Raw genomic sequence first — 11,410 nt, 5'->3', positions numbered from 1 at the left:
TTCCCCTACTGCAGACGGCGGGGTCGGGATACAATGGCATCCAGTATATTCCTTCCAGCCATTTATAGAACTGAGCTGGAAGACTAGACGTGTGGCGGGATACCTGCGACCCTGAAAAACCCTCATACACTGGGTTTGCAATAAACCACTGTAATTCAGGGGGCGGTTTTTCGTATGTCATGAGGTAAATCGGTGTAATCACACCATAGGACAGGCTTACAAAAAAAATAAAGATATATCATTATTGTCTTTATTTCCCATAGCAACCAATCACAGTGAAGCTTTCATTTTGTTCTATGCTTGAAAAAAAAGAAAGCAGTGCTGTGATTGGTTGGGCATCAACTAATCATAGCACAGCATTCATTTCTTATATAGGAAGGCTGTGCTGTGACTGGTTGGGCCTCAGCCTATCGCAGCACAGCTTTCACGTTTTATACGGCTCAGCGCCATTATTGGTTGCTACGGGCTACAGACAGTTTCATAAATCTCCCCCCAGTAAACACAAACCCTATATAAATCTTGTTTTCTATTAACATCTGATTTAATGGAAGAATGGTGATGGCAGCTCTGCATGTGACTGGAATATAAGGCGTTAAAACCGCACATAAAAAGCTGCAGTTTCTGTTACAAACAAAATGTTAAAAGTTTCTGAAAAATGTGCCAAAACCACATGCGGTTTTTATGATGCTGCCGTATCTTAAAGGGGTTGCCGTATCTCAAGTGGCATTTATCATGTAGAGAGTTAATACCAGGCACTTACTAATGTATTATTCATATTGCCTCCTTTGCTGGCTAGATTTATTTTTCCATCACATTATACACTGCTCGTTTCCATGGTTACGACCGCCCCCACAATCCATCAGTGGTGGTCGTGCTTTTACACTTTAGGAAAAAAGTGCCAGCCTCTCTTGTGCCTGGGACTGTGGAAGTACGCATAGTCTGGTGCTTTTTCCTATAGTGTGCAAGCACAGCCACCGCTGATGGATTTCAAGGTGGTCGTAACCATGGAAATGAGCAGTGTATAATGTGTAGTGTTGAGCGCGAATATTCGAAAAGCGAATTTTTTTCGCGAATATCGCAACTTCGCGATTTCGCGAATATTTCGAATATAGTGCTATATATTCGTAAAAACGAATATTCTTTTTTTTATTTTTATTTTTTCCTCTTCACAAAATTACAGTACACATATAATTGATTGTTTCCCAAAGGTCCAACAGCTCAGATCTTACTCACATTGCCTAGAAAGTGATTGAGGCGCGAATCTTCGTAAGGCGATTTTATTAGCGCACATGCGAATATCTACACTTGTCCCAGAACAGAGGCAAAGGGCTTTGCATTCTTACATTAGTGATTGAATTGAGTTGCGAATCTTCGTGAGGCGATTTTATTAGCGCACATGCGAATATCTACACTTGTCCCCAGAACAGAGAGGCAAAGGCCTGTGCATTCATATAGTATAGCACCATATTCGCGAATACGTAGAACTTCGTAAAATTCGATTTACGAATATTCGTATTTTTTATTTTACTTTCCACCTTACAGATTACATTGATTTGTACTCTGTCAACTACTGTCATCACCCCCCACTGTATCTCGATTGATTCCCAAAAGTCCAAAAGCTCAGATCTTACTCACATTGCCTAGAAAGTGATTGAGGCGCGAATCTTTGTAAGGCGATTTTATTAGCGCACAGGCGAATATCGGCACTTGTCCCAGAACAGAGGCAAAGGGCTTTGCATTCTTACATTAGTGATTGAATTGAGTTGCGAATCTTCGTAAGGCGATTTCATTAGCGCACATGCGAATTTTGCATCTCATAATATGTATTATGCGATGCGAAAATTCGAATTATCGCATATGCGAAATAATAACGAATTCGAATATTCGCGAATATTTTACGAATATTCTTTCGAATATTCGCAAAATTTCGCGAATTCGAATATGGGACATGCCGCTCAACACTAATAATGTGATGGAAAAACGAATCAAGTCAGCAAAGGAGGCAATATGGACAATCACAATACATTAGGAAGTTCCTGGTATCAATTTCCTCTACGTAATAAATGCTATCTGCTGAAGTGAGACAACCCCTTTAACTTAAAGGGAACCTGTCACGGGGATTTTGTGTATAGAGCTGAGGACATGGGCTGCTAGATGGCCGCTAGCACATCCGCAATACCCAGTCCCCATAGCTCTGTGTGCTTTTATTGTGTAAAAAAAACTATTTGATACATATGCAAATTAACCTGAGATGAGTCCTGTCCCTGACTTATCTCACGTACAGGACACATCTCAGGTTAATTTGCATATGTATCAAATTGTTTTTTTTACACAATAAAAGCACACAGAGGTATGGGGACTGGGTATTGCGGATGTGCTAGCGGTCATCTAGCAACCCATGTCCTCAGCTCTATACACAAAATCCCTGTGACAGGTTTCCTTTAAAAGAGGCGTTCACATGGAGGAACTTAGGCAAGGATGATGCACCAACCAAAATTCCGCCGGTGGCCGTGTGGGGTCTGCCTTCCATTGTTTTTAATGGGAGGCAGCGCTGCAGTTCACAGGTTGATGCTTTAAAGCTGCGACTGCGCCAAGACGTGGCATGTCCCTTCTTGATGCGGTGTGCGGACAGCCACTACTTGGAGCTGTCGAGGGTGTCCACTTGCAATTTAGCTTTATTCAGTGGAGCCAAACCGCAAGTGGGTCCACAGCATCCAAACTGAACTTCGGCAGATACGGCAGTGGTTTCTGCCACGTGAATGGCCCCTAAGATGGCGTCCATACGTCATATGTCAGAGCAAATGCCACACACTTTCTACTACTACTATTCTGCTATTACTTCCACACCATTGTTGTTGCCCCTACAACCGTTCCTGTTAAGTCATTTACTAAAAACCTGTAATAATCTTAGAATGGCGACTCCATCGCTGTAGTGAAATACCCAGGCCGGGGCCTCTCGCTCCATGCTGGGTCGGTTTGGCGTCTCTGTCTATTACCAGAATATGGAAGGACTGCCGGTTGGTAACAGCAAGAAAATGTTAAACCACAAAACATTGTTCCAAGTAATCAAAGAAAAGTGATGACCGCGCAGAGGTGGAGCGGCGCCCGATGTTGTACACAACCTGCCAGGAAGGTCATAAATGCAATCACTTCCAGCCCTCAGAACAAGAAGAAACACTAAGAATTTGTGCAACAGACAGCAACTAATCCCTGCCAAGTGCACGTCGCGACAATAGTCACATGCTTCTTAGGCCTCCTGCACACGACCGTATGGCTTTTTCAGTGTTTTGCGGTCCGTTTTTCACGGATCCGTTTTATTTCCGTTTCGTTTTTCCGTATGGCATATACAGTAATTACATAGAAAAAAATTGGGCTGGGCATAACATGTTCAATAGATGGTTCCACAAAAACAGAACGGATTTGGAAGACATACGGATGCATTTCCGTATGTGTTCCGTTTTTTTGCGGACCCATTGACTTGAATAGAGCCACGGAACGCGATTTGCGGGCAATTACAGGACATGTTCTATGTTTCGACAGAACGGAAATATGGAAACAGAATGCATACGGAGTACATTCCGTTTTTTTTGCGGAATCATTGAAATAAATGGTTCCGTATACGGAACGCAAAAAAAAAAAAAAAAGGCCAGTAAATGGGAAAAATAAACAAACGGTCGCGTGCAGGAGGCCTTAGATTTATCTTTTCCTGGAAAAGCTGGGTGACCGCCAAAATACAGCGGCCATCAACTTCCTTCCTAAGAACAGCGACGCCCTGCCCAACTAGCGAAGCTCGATGGCTACATCTTCAAAGTCTTAAATGGTATTCAGGAGCCTTCCGATGATCATGGCGGCCATATTGGTTGTCACCCAGCTTTCCCTGCATCAGACATGAAGCTCTCCTTCTCCCCCCCCCCCCCCCCCCCCATTACTGCCGGGGGCTGAACACAGATGTCTGGTAATCGGAAATCAGATTTCACAGCTTCATGTAAATGTCATCCAAAAACCACAAGGAAACGGAAAAGAAAATGGTGGCCTGTGGTTTATACAGTCTGGGGAAGGACTCCAATCCCAGTGCTGTTCAAGCGCAAGGGAAGGAGGGGGGTTGTGGGCTGCAGGGTAGGACATGTAACCCCACCAGACTAATGTCACTGCCTAGGAGGTGAAGGGTTAATCCGCTACACCAGAAGGCTTCATACTATAGCGGAGGAAACCGAACTATCAGGAGCTTCCTGCTGAGCGTCAGCTCTTGAGTCACTGAATGGGAACATGCAGAACTCATAGGTGACCTCTTCCCTGGGACTTAGAGGGGGGTTGTCCAACTTTCCTCAGATTCTGAACGGCACATAACTGCGTTGTTAAATAGTGGACACTGCTCCCGTCATCATCCTGCTCTACCTGTGTCAGTCTTCACTGTAGCGCTATAATTTTATTCTTTCAGACAGAGGAGTGGCGAAGAGCAGGACATTGTGGGAGGATGCAGTAGTAACCCACATATGAGCGAGTGCGGTAACCCACAGAGCCGGGCAAAGCCTAGCAGATGAAGCAGAATTTATTGTAGCAATTCCCTCATGTTATCACGAGAATTTATTTATTTTTGTCAGCTATTAGGGCAGTGTCATTTTTGGGAAAAGGATTATTTTAATCTATAACGTGGTGGTAAAAATCAGGGCTGAACCGTGAGAACCAGGTATTCATGGAGATGGCTACGCGGTACAAAGTCCCTCTCCCTGTTGGACGCCATCTTATACAATCACCAGAAACTGAGGGACAGTCTGAATATTTACACCGTGTACAATGATCTATATACACATCTGAGGACGGAGCAATGTTCTGTAGATCTCTATATAGGTGACTGGAGGAAAAGTCTGTGGGTCCCTGCCCTTTGGAGGGCCCCACATGGGATTTTTAACATCCCCATTTTCAGCTCTGGGTAGTGACGTCGTGAAATTTTCCCGCTCTTTTGGTCCACTGTTTCCAGGTAGATTTTCTGGTGATGGTGGAGAAAAACGATTGGTTTAGGCCCTGGCCTATCATAAACTGTTGCTGGGGGAAAAGCAGCTTCTTCCCCCGGCGACAGTACGCTATTGGTGCGGTGGTGTAGGGCTTCTACACAGCTAGAACTATTTAAGGCCAGCGTATTGGGCTGAAATGGTGTCGCCCGTCTCCAACCCAGCCCAGCAGGATCACTGACCTGCCAACTGCCTTGGATCGAGTGGGACAGTCCCGAATTTTGGCCTCTGTCCCACAACAGATGCCATGTGTCCCAGCTTCAATTGTCTGAGTCATCAGGATACAGAATACAATGGTGAAGCTCCCTGCTCCTCATCCCCCTGCTGCCTGTAGTTCGTCGCGCAGGTGGGCGCAATACTGGGACATCATCGCACCTGTTGTGCGATTCGCAGCGCAGAAAGGAAACCAGAGCAGATGTGCTCAGCACCGAAATGTGGGAGCACTTAAAGTGGCTCTGTCACCCGGATCTAACCTACCCTACCAAGTTGCCTGGTAGGGTTGATGACGCCGATTAAAACGATACCTGTCTTATGTCTGCCGGTGGTATCATTGTGGAGAAAAACTTTCAAAATTATGCAAGTGAACTAGTCGAGCACCAGGAGTTGGGCTGATGCGGTTCGAGCCCTGTCCTCTGCTTTTCATCACGCCCCCCTGCCCATAGAGTAACCGCACTTGTGTCCAGACTGGCATGTGCGCACAAAATCTACGCTCATCGGGATGAAGCCAAAGATGTTGTGCGCTCGTGCCGTTCTGGACACGAGGGAGATCTAGCGCTGTCAATCTAAATGCGGGGGGCCGATTAAAAGCAGAGGGGCGTCATTATGGAGCACTAGGGGCTTTGCTGAAGCGGTGCTCAAAACGCATAAGCCCGCCTTCTGGTGCTCTAATATTTAATTTGCATAATTTTAAAAGTCCATTTTTCTACGACTGGTACCTTGGTACTGAAGACAACTTTGCATTGCAGTTTTAGAATGGTCATGGACACGAATAGACATAACGAATTTCACCTCTGCGAAGCCCATCCTCTAGGGTCATCAGTATCTGATCGGTGGGGGTTTAATACCTGGACCCTGCCGATCAGCTGTTTGAGAAGGCACCGGCGCTCCTGTGACCGCCCTGGCCTTCCCCCTGCTCACCAAGCACAGCGCCCTCCATTGAATAGTGGCTGTGCTTGGTATCGCAGCTCAGCCCCATTCACTTCTATAGGTCTGAGCTGCCCCTAGGCAACATGACCGATGAACGCGTCGTCACTCGGCCTAGGAAAAGTGGTGAGAAGGCCGCAGCCCTACTGCGAACGCCGGTGCCGTCTCAAACAGCTGATCGGAGGGGGACCTGGGTGGATTTTGCAGCATTTCTGCGCTGAATACAATCCATGTGTTACACCAGGATTTTGTTGCATATTTACTGCATATTTCACCCTATACGTCGCAAAGGGTAAAACCCGTACCACGTACCAGTTTCCAAAAATCCCATCCACTTCTGTATTCAGAAGCAGATTTTCCACCTACAAGTTGAGACAGGAAATCTGCTATGTGTGAACACGCCCTAAGGATGCTTTTACACGCACGGCTGAGCCGCAGATGTCACACAGCAATAACCAGGCTGCACCTGCGCTGGAAGGATGAAGGTCAAGTGCAGCTGCAGCCCGGCCAGCATCAGTAAGGGTGCATTTACATGTGAGCCATAATTTTTTTTTTTTGCAATGCCCACTTTTTTCCCTACACCACTTGTATAGGTGCATCTCATGATTTTAACGTGCCTTGTGCCATCTTGATGCGTTTCGACATCCCACGTAAGTGCACCCTCACTGCAGCGTGGCACCCACAGCCTTGATCGAGCTTGAGGTCCACAGGCAAGAACTGGGGCAGTAACCAGCCACCATAAATTTATTAGTAGGTCACATAATCTGACTATAATGGGAGTTGTAGTCCTCCTAAGTGGAATTACAAATAAGGCTGGTCATCTGCGACTGCGGCTCATCTGACCTAAACTCACTGCAATGGTAGCAATCTAGGATGCTGCGAGTTCCAGTCGAACCCCCGTGTGTCTACAGTCCTATACGCTGGAAGTACAGGACAGTAGACCCTTGGTCAGGCTGGAACTCCCAGCATCACAGATCGTTAATGTAAGACGAGCCACCCTTGGTCTGGGAAACATGGTTGTCACGCGGACCACATGCTAAGAATTGAGTGTAACCTCAAAATCACTGCATTGTCACACCGGTCAGCAGGGGGCACTCACCAGGCTCCAACCCTTCACCCAAGGCAGAGAAGACAGCGGACCAGGACCCAGAGGAGCAACCCCTCCCCCACTAGGCTTAACTAATAGGTGCAGAAGACGCAGCTAATTAATCATTGGCTCCTATTAACCCTTTATGTGCAGTCAATTCTGTAAGCGCTCATTCCCACCTGCATATTTGGGTCAGTATTTGTAAGGTAAAACCAGGAGTGGAACCGACAAAAAAAATCATAATGTAAAGATCTGCACCTCTTCTGTGTTTTGGCCTCACTCTTGGGGTACGGCCACACGCTTAGGTTTCCTGATGCAGTTTTGGAAGATAAAACTGGAAGTGAAGGAGAATCCGTATTGTCCTTTAGGGTATGACCACACGGCAACACTGGTCGCACGTGCCCTATTATTGTCTGCATTACAGATAAGGACGGGACTGCTCCATTCTGCAAAATGCGGAATGCACGCGGCCGGTATCCGTGTTTTGCGCATCCACACTTTGCGGACTGCAAAACTGCCAACGGTCATGTGCATGAGCCAGACGGGTAGATAGGCTCTCTCCTGCACCCAGGGCAAGGATTCAGATTTACACCCTGGCGACTCAAATTTATATAAAGAGGGGGCAGTTAAGCAGCTTGCGCAGCGGTAAATTTTTTTTTACACTAAGCCACTCCTGTAACTCCGCCCAATGCATAACTATATTGACACACCTAATAAAATCTATCATAGGGTACACGGCGGTACCAATACATCTTGCAATAAACAAAAGACCCAACCGGTCCTACCTCATCCACTAGAGTCGGCGTGATGTCTGCTGGATCCAGAACAAGGTCCCTGTGGTGATAGAGAAATAAGGAACGGTTGGCGACTGTATCTGATAAATACCTAAGATGGGCGCTGTGCTGGTCCTGTAAGACAGAGGCAGACCAACGTGCTCCTTCACAGTAGTTATGTCCTCCTTGTGGCCTCTCACTGTAGTTATGCCCACCTTTGTGCCCGTTACAGTAGTTATGCCCACCTCTGTGCTCCCTCACAGTAGTTATGTCCTCCTTTGTGTTCCTTCACAGTAGTTATGCCCACCTTTGTGCTCCCTCACAGTAGTTATGTCCTCCTTGGTGTCCCTTCACAGTAGTTATGCCCACCTTTGTACCCACTCACAGTAGTTATGCTCACCGTTGTGCTCCCCACAGTAGTTATGCCTAAACTGTGCTCCTCACAGTAGTTATGCCCACCTTTTTGCCCCCTCACAGTAGATATGCCCACCTTGTGGCCAATCACTGTAGTTATATCCTCCTTGTGCCCCCTTCACAGTAGTAATGCCCACATTATGCCCCCTCACAGTAATTATGCCTACATTGTGCCTCCTTTTCAGCATAAATGCCCACATTGTGCCCTCCTCACAATAGTTATGTCATCCTTGTTGCCCCCTCACTGTAGTTATGCCCACCATTGTGCCAATTACAGTAGTTATGCCTACCTATGTGCCCCTTTACAGTAGTTATGGCCTCCTTGTGGCTCGTCACTGTAGTTATGCCCACCTTTGTGCCCATCACAGTAGTTATGCCCACCTTTGTGTCCCTTCACAGTTGTTATGTCGTCCTTTGTGCCCCCTCACAGTAGTCATGCCCACCTTTGTGCCACCAGAAAAAGTAGCAGCACAGGCATGTAGTAGTGGGCTGTGGAGTTCTTCCATCTTGGCTGCTCCCCCTCAATGCCGAGGCACATGGCCCGCCTGCATGTCTGGTGTAAACGCTGCCGTTAGTCCACAGTCTAGTATAAATGCTGTGGTCAGTCAGTCCATAGTCTAGTGTAAGTGCTGCGGTCAGTAAGTCCACTGTCTAGTGCAGAGATGCTCAACTTGCGGCCCTCCAGCTGTTGCAAAACTACAATCCTCAGCATGCCTGCACAGCCTACAGCTATTAGAGCATGCTGGGAGTTGTACTTTTGCAACAGCTGGAGAACCGCAGATTGAGCATCCCTGGTCTAGTGTATACACTGCGGTCAGTCAGTCCATAGTCTAGTGTATACACTGCAGTCAGTCAGTCCATAGTCTAATGTAAATGCTGCGGTCAGTCAGTCCATAGTCTAGTGTAAATGCTGCGGTCAGTCAGTCCATAGTCTAATGTAAATGCGCAGGCAGTCAGTCCATAGTCTAATGTAAATGCGCAGGCAGTCAGTCCATAGTCTAATGTAAACAATGAGGTAAGTCAAATCATTCTGTAGTGTGAACGCTGCGGTCAGTCAAATCATTCTCTAGTGTAAATGCTGCGGTCAGTCAAATCATTCTCTAGTGTAAACGCTGCGGTCGGTCATTTCAAAGTCTAGTTTATACACTGTGTTCAGTCAGTCCATAGTTCAGTGCAGTGATGGCGAACCTTTTAGAGACTGAGTGCCCAAACTGCAACCCAAAATCCACTAATTTATTGCAAAATGCCCAACATGGCAATGTAACCTGAATTCTACAGTCCAGTATAGTATCTTCCATATATTTTATCATTTAGCTATAATATCCTGTCTGCATTCAGTGCGCTGCCCGTGCCATTCATAGTGCGCCCTGCGCTGATGAATGGCAGGAACAGTCTAAGGCATATTGGTATATAGACTTTTTCCAGGGTGCGGGTGCCCACAGACAGGGCTCTGAGTGCTGCCTCTGGCACCTGTGCCATAGGTTCGCCACCACTGGTCTAGTGTATACACTGCGGTCAGTCAGTCCACAGTCTAGTGTATACACTGCGGTAAGTCAGTCCACAGTCTAGTGTATACACTGCGGTAAGTCAGTCCACAGTCTAGTGTATACACTGCGGTAAGTCAGTCCACAGTCTAGTGTATACACTGCGGTAAGTCAGTCCACAGTCTAGTGTATACACTGCGGTAAGTCAGTCCACAGTCTAGTGTATACACTGCGGTCAGTCAGTCCACAGTCTAGTGCAGTGATGGTGAACCTTTTAGAGACCAAGTGCCCAAACTGCAACCAAATACCGACTTATTTTTCGCAAAGTGCCAACACGGCAATTTACCCTGAATACCAATATAGTATATCTTCCATGTACTTTATCATTTAGCTATAATAGCTTAATAGCCTACCTACAATGTGCTGCCTGTGCTGTTCATAGTGCGTCCTGTGCTGATGAATGGCAGGAAAAGTCTAAAAGATATTGGTACGCCATAGACTTTTTCCAAGGCGCGGGTGCCCACAGAGAGGGCTCTGAGTGCCGCCTCTGGCACCCGTGCCATAGGTTCGCCATCACTGGTCTAGTGTATACACTGCGGTAAGTCAGTCCACAGTCTAGTGTATACACTGCGGTCAGTCAGTCCACAGTCTAGTGTATACACTGCGGTAAGTCAGTCCACAGTCTAGTGTAAATGCTGCGGTCAGTCAGTCCACAGTCTAGTGTAAATGCTGCGGTCAGTCAGTCCACAGTCTAGTGTAAATCATGCAGTCAGACAGACCGTAGTCTAGTGTAAATGCTGCGGTCAGTCCATAGTCTAGTGTAAATGCTGCGGTCAGTCCATAGTCTAGTGTAAATGCTGCGGTCAGTCCATAGTCTAGAGACTCTAGAGCCATGGTGGCTAACCTCCGGCAGTCCAGCTGTGGTAAAACTACAACTCCCAAGATGCACGCTTGCTTGGCTGTTTTCAGAACTCCACAAAAATGAATGGAGCATGTTGGGAGTCGTAGTGGCGTTGCTACGTCAAAACATTCAGGGCCCGGGCCCCTGATGTTTTGTCCCAAGCCCCAAATGTACTGCCTGCCTGTTAAATATAACTGTATTGCCATCCTCAGGACGGCAATACAATTGAATCTAATGCCCTGCAAGAGCTAAAGGACCTGTGATGACATCACAGTCCATGGGATCAGTTCTTAATGCAGTAGCTGAAAAGGACCTGCAATGATGTCACCATCATGTGACCAGTGCAGGAGAGGACGGCTCAGCCAGTAAGAGAAGTCCTGAAAAGAAGCTATGGTGGATTGGTGAGGTCTGTACATGAGGAGAGGTAAGCGAAGGGAGAGGCAGAGCAATGCAAGGAGTTATGGTTATTTAACTGGGACTGTATGTTAGGGCTAAAGGGAGGGATGTTATTTACATGGGGCTGTGTGTTGGAGGTGGCTGGGGAGGGGGTCATGTTATTTACATGGGACTGTATGTTAATGGCAGCTGTGGGACGGGGT

The sequence above is a fragment of the Bufo gargarizans genome, chromosome 2, assembly GCF_014858855.1.
Source record: "Bufo gargarizans isolate SCDJY-AF-19 chromosome 2, ASM1485885v1, whole genome shotgun sequence".
In the NCBI taxonomy this organism is placed as follows: Eukaryota; Metazoa; Chordata; class Amphibia; order Anura; family Bufonidae; genus Bufo; species Bufo gargarizans.
The sequence above is the reverse complement of the archived record's forward strand: the minus strand, read 5'-3'. Positions refer to the sequence as shown.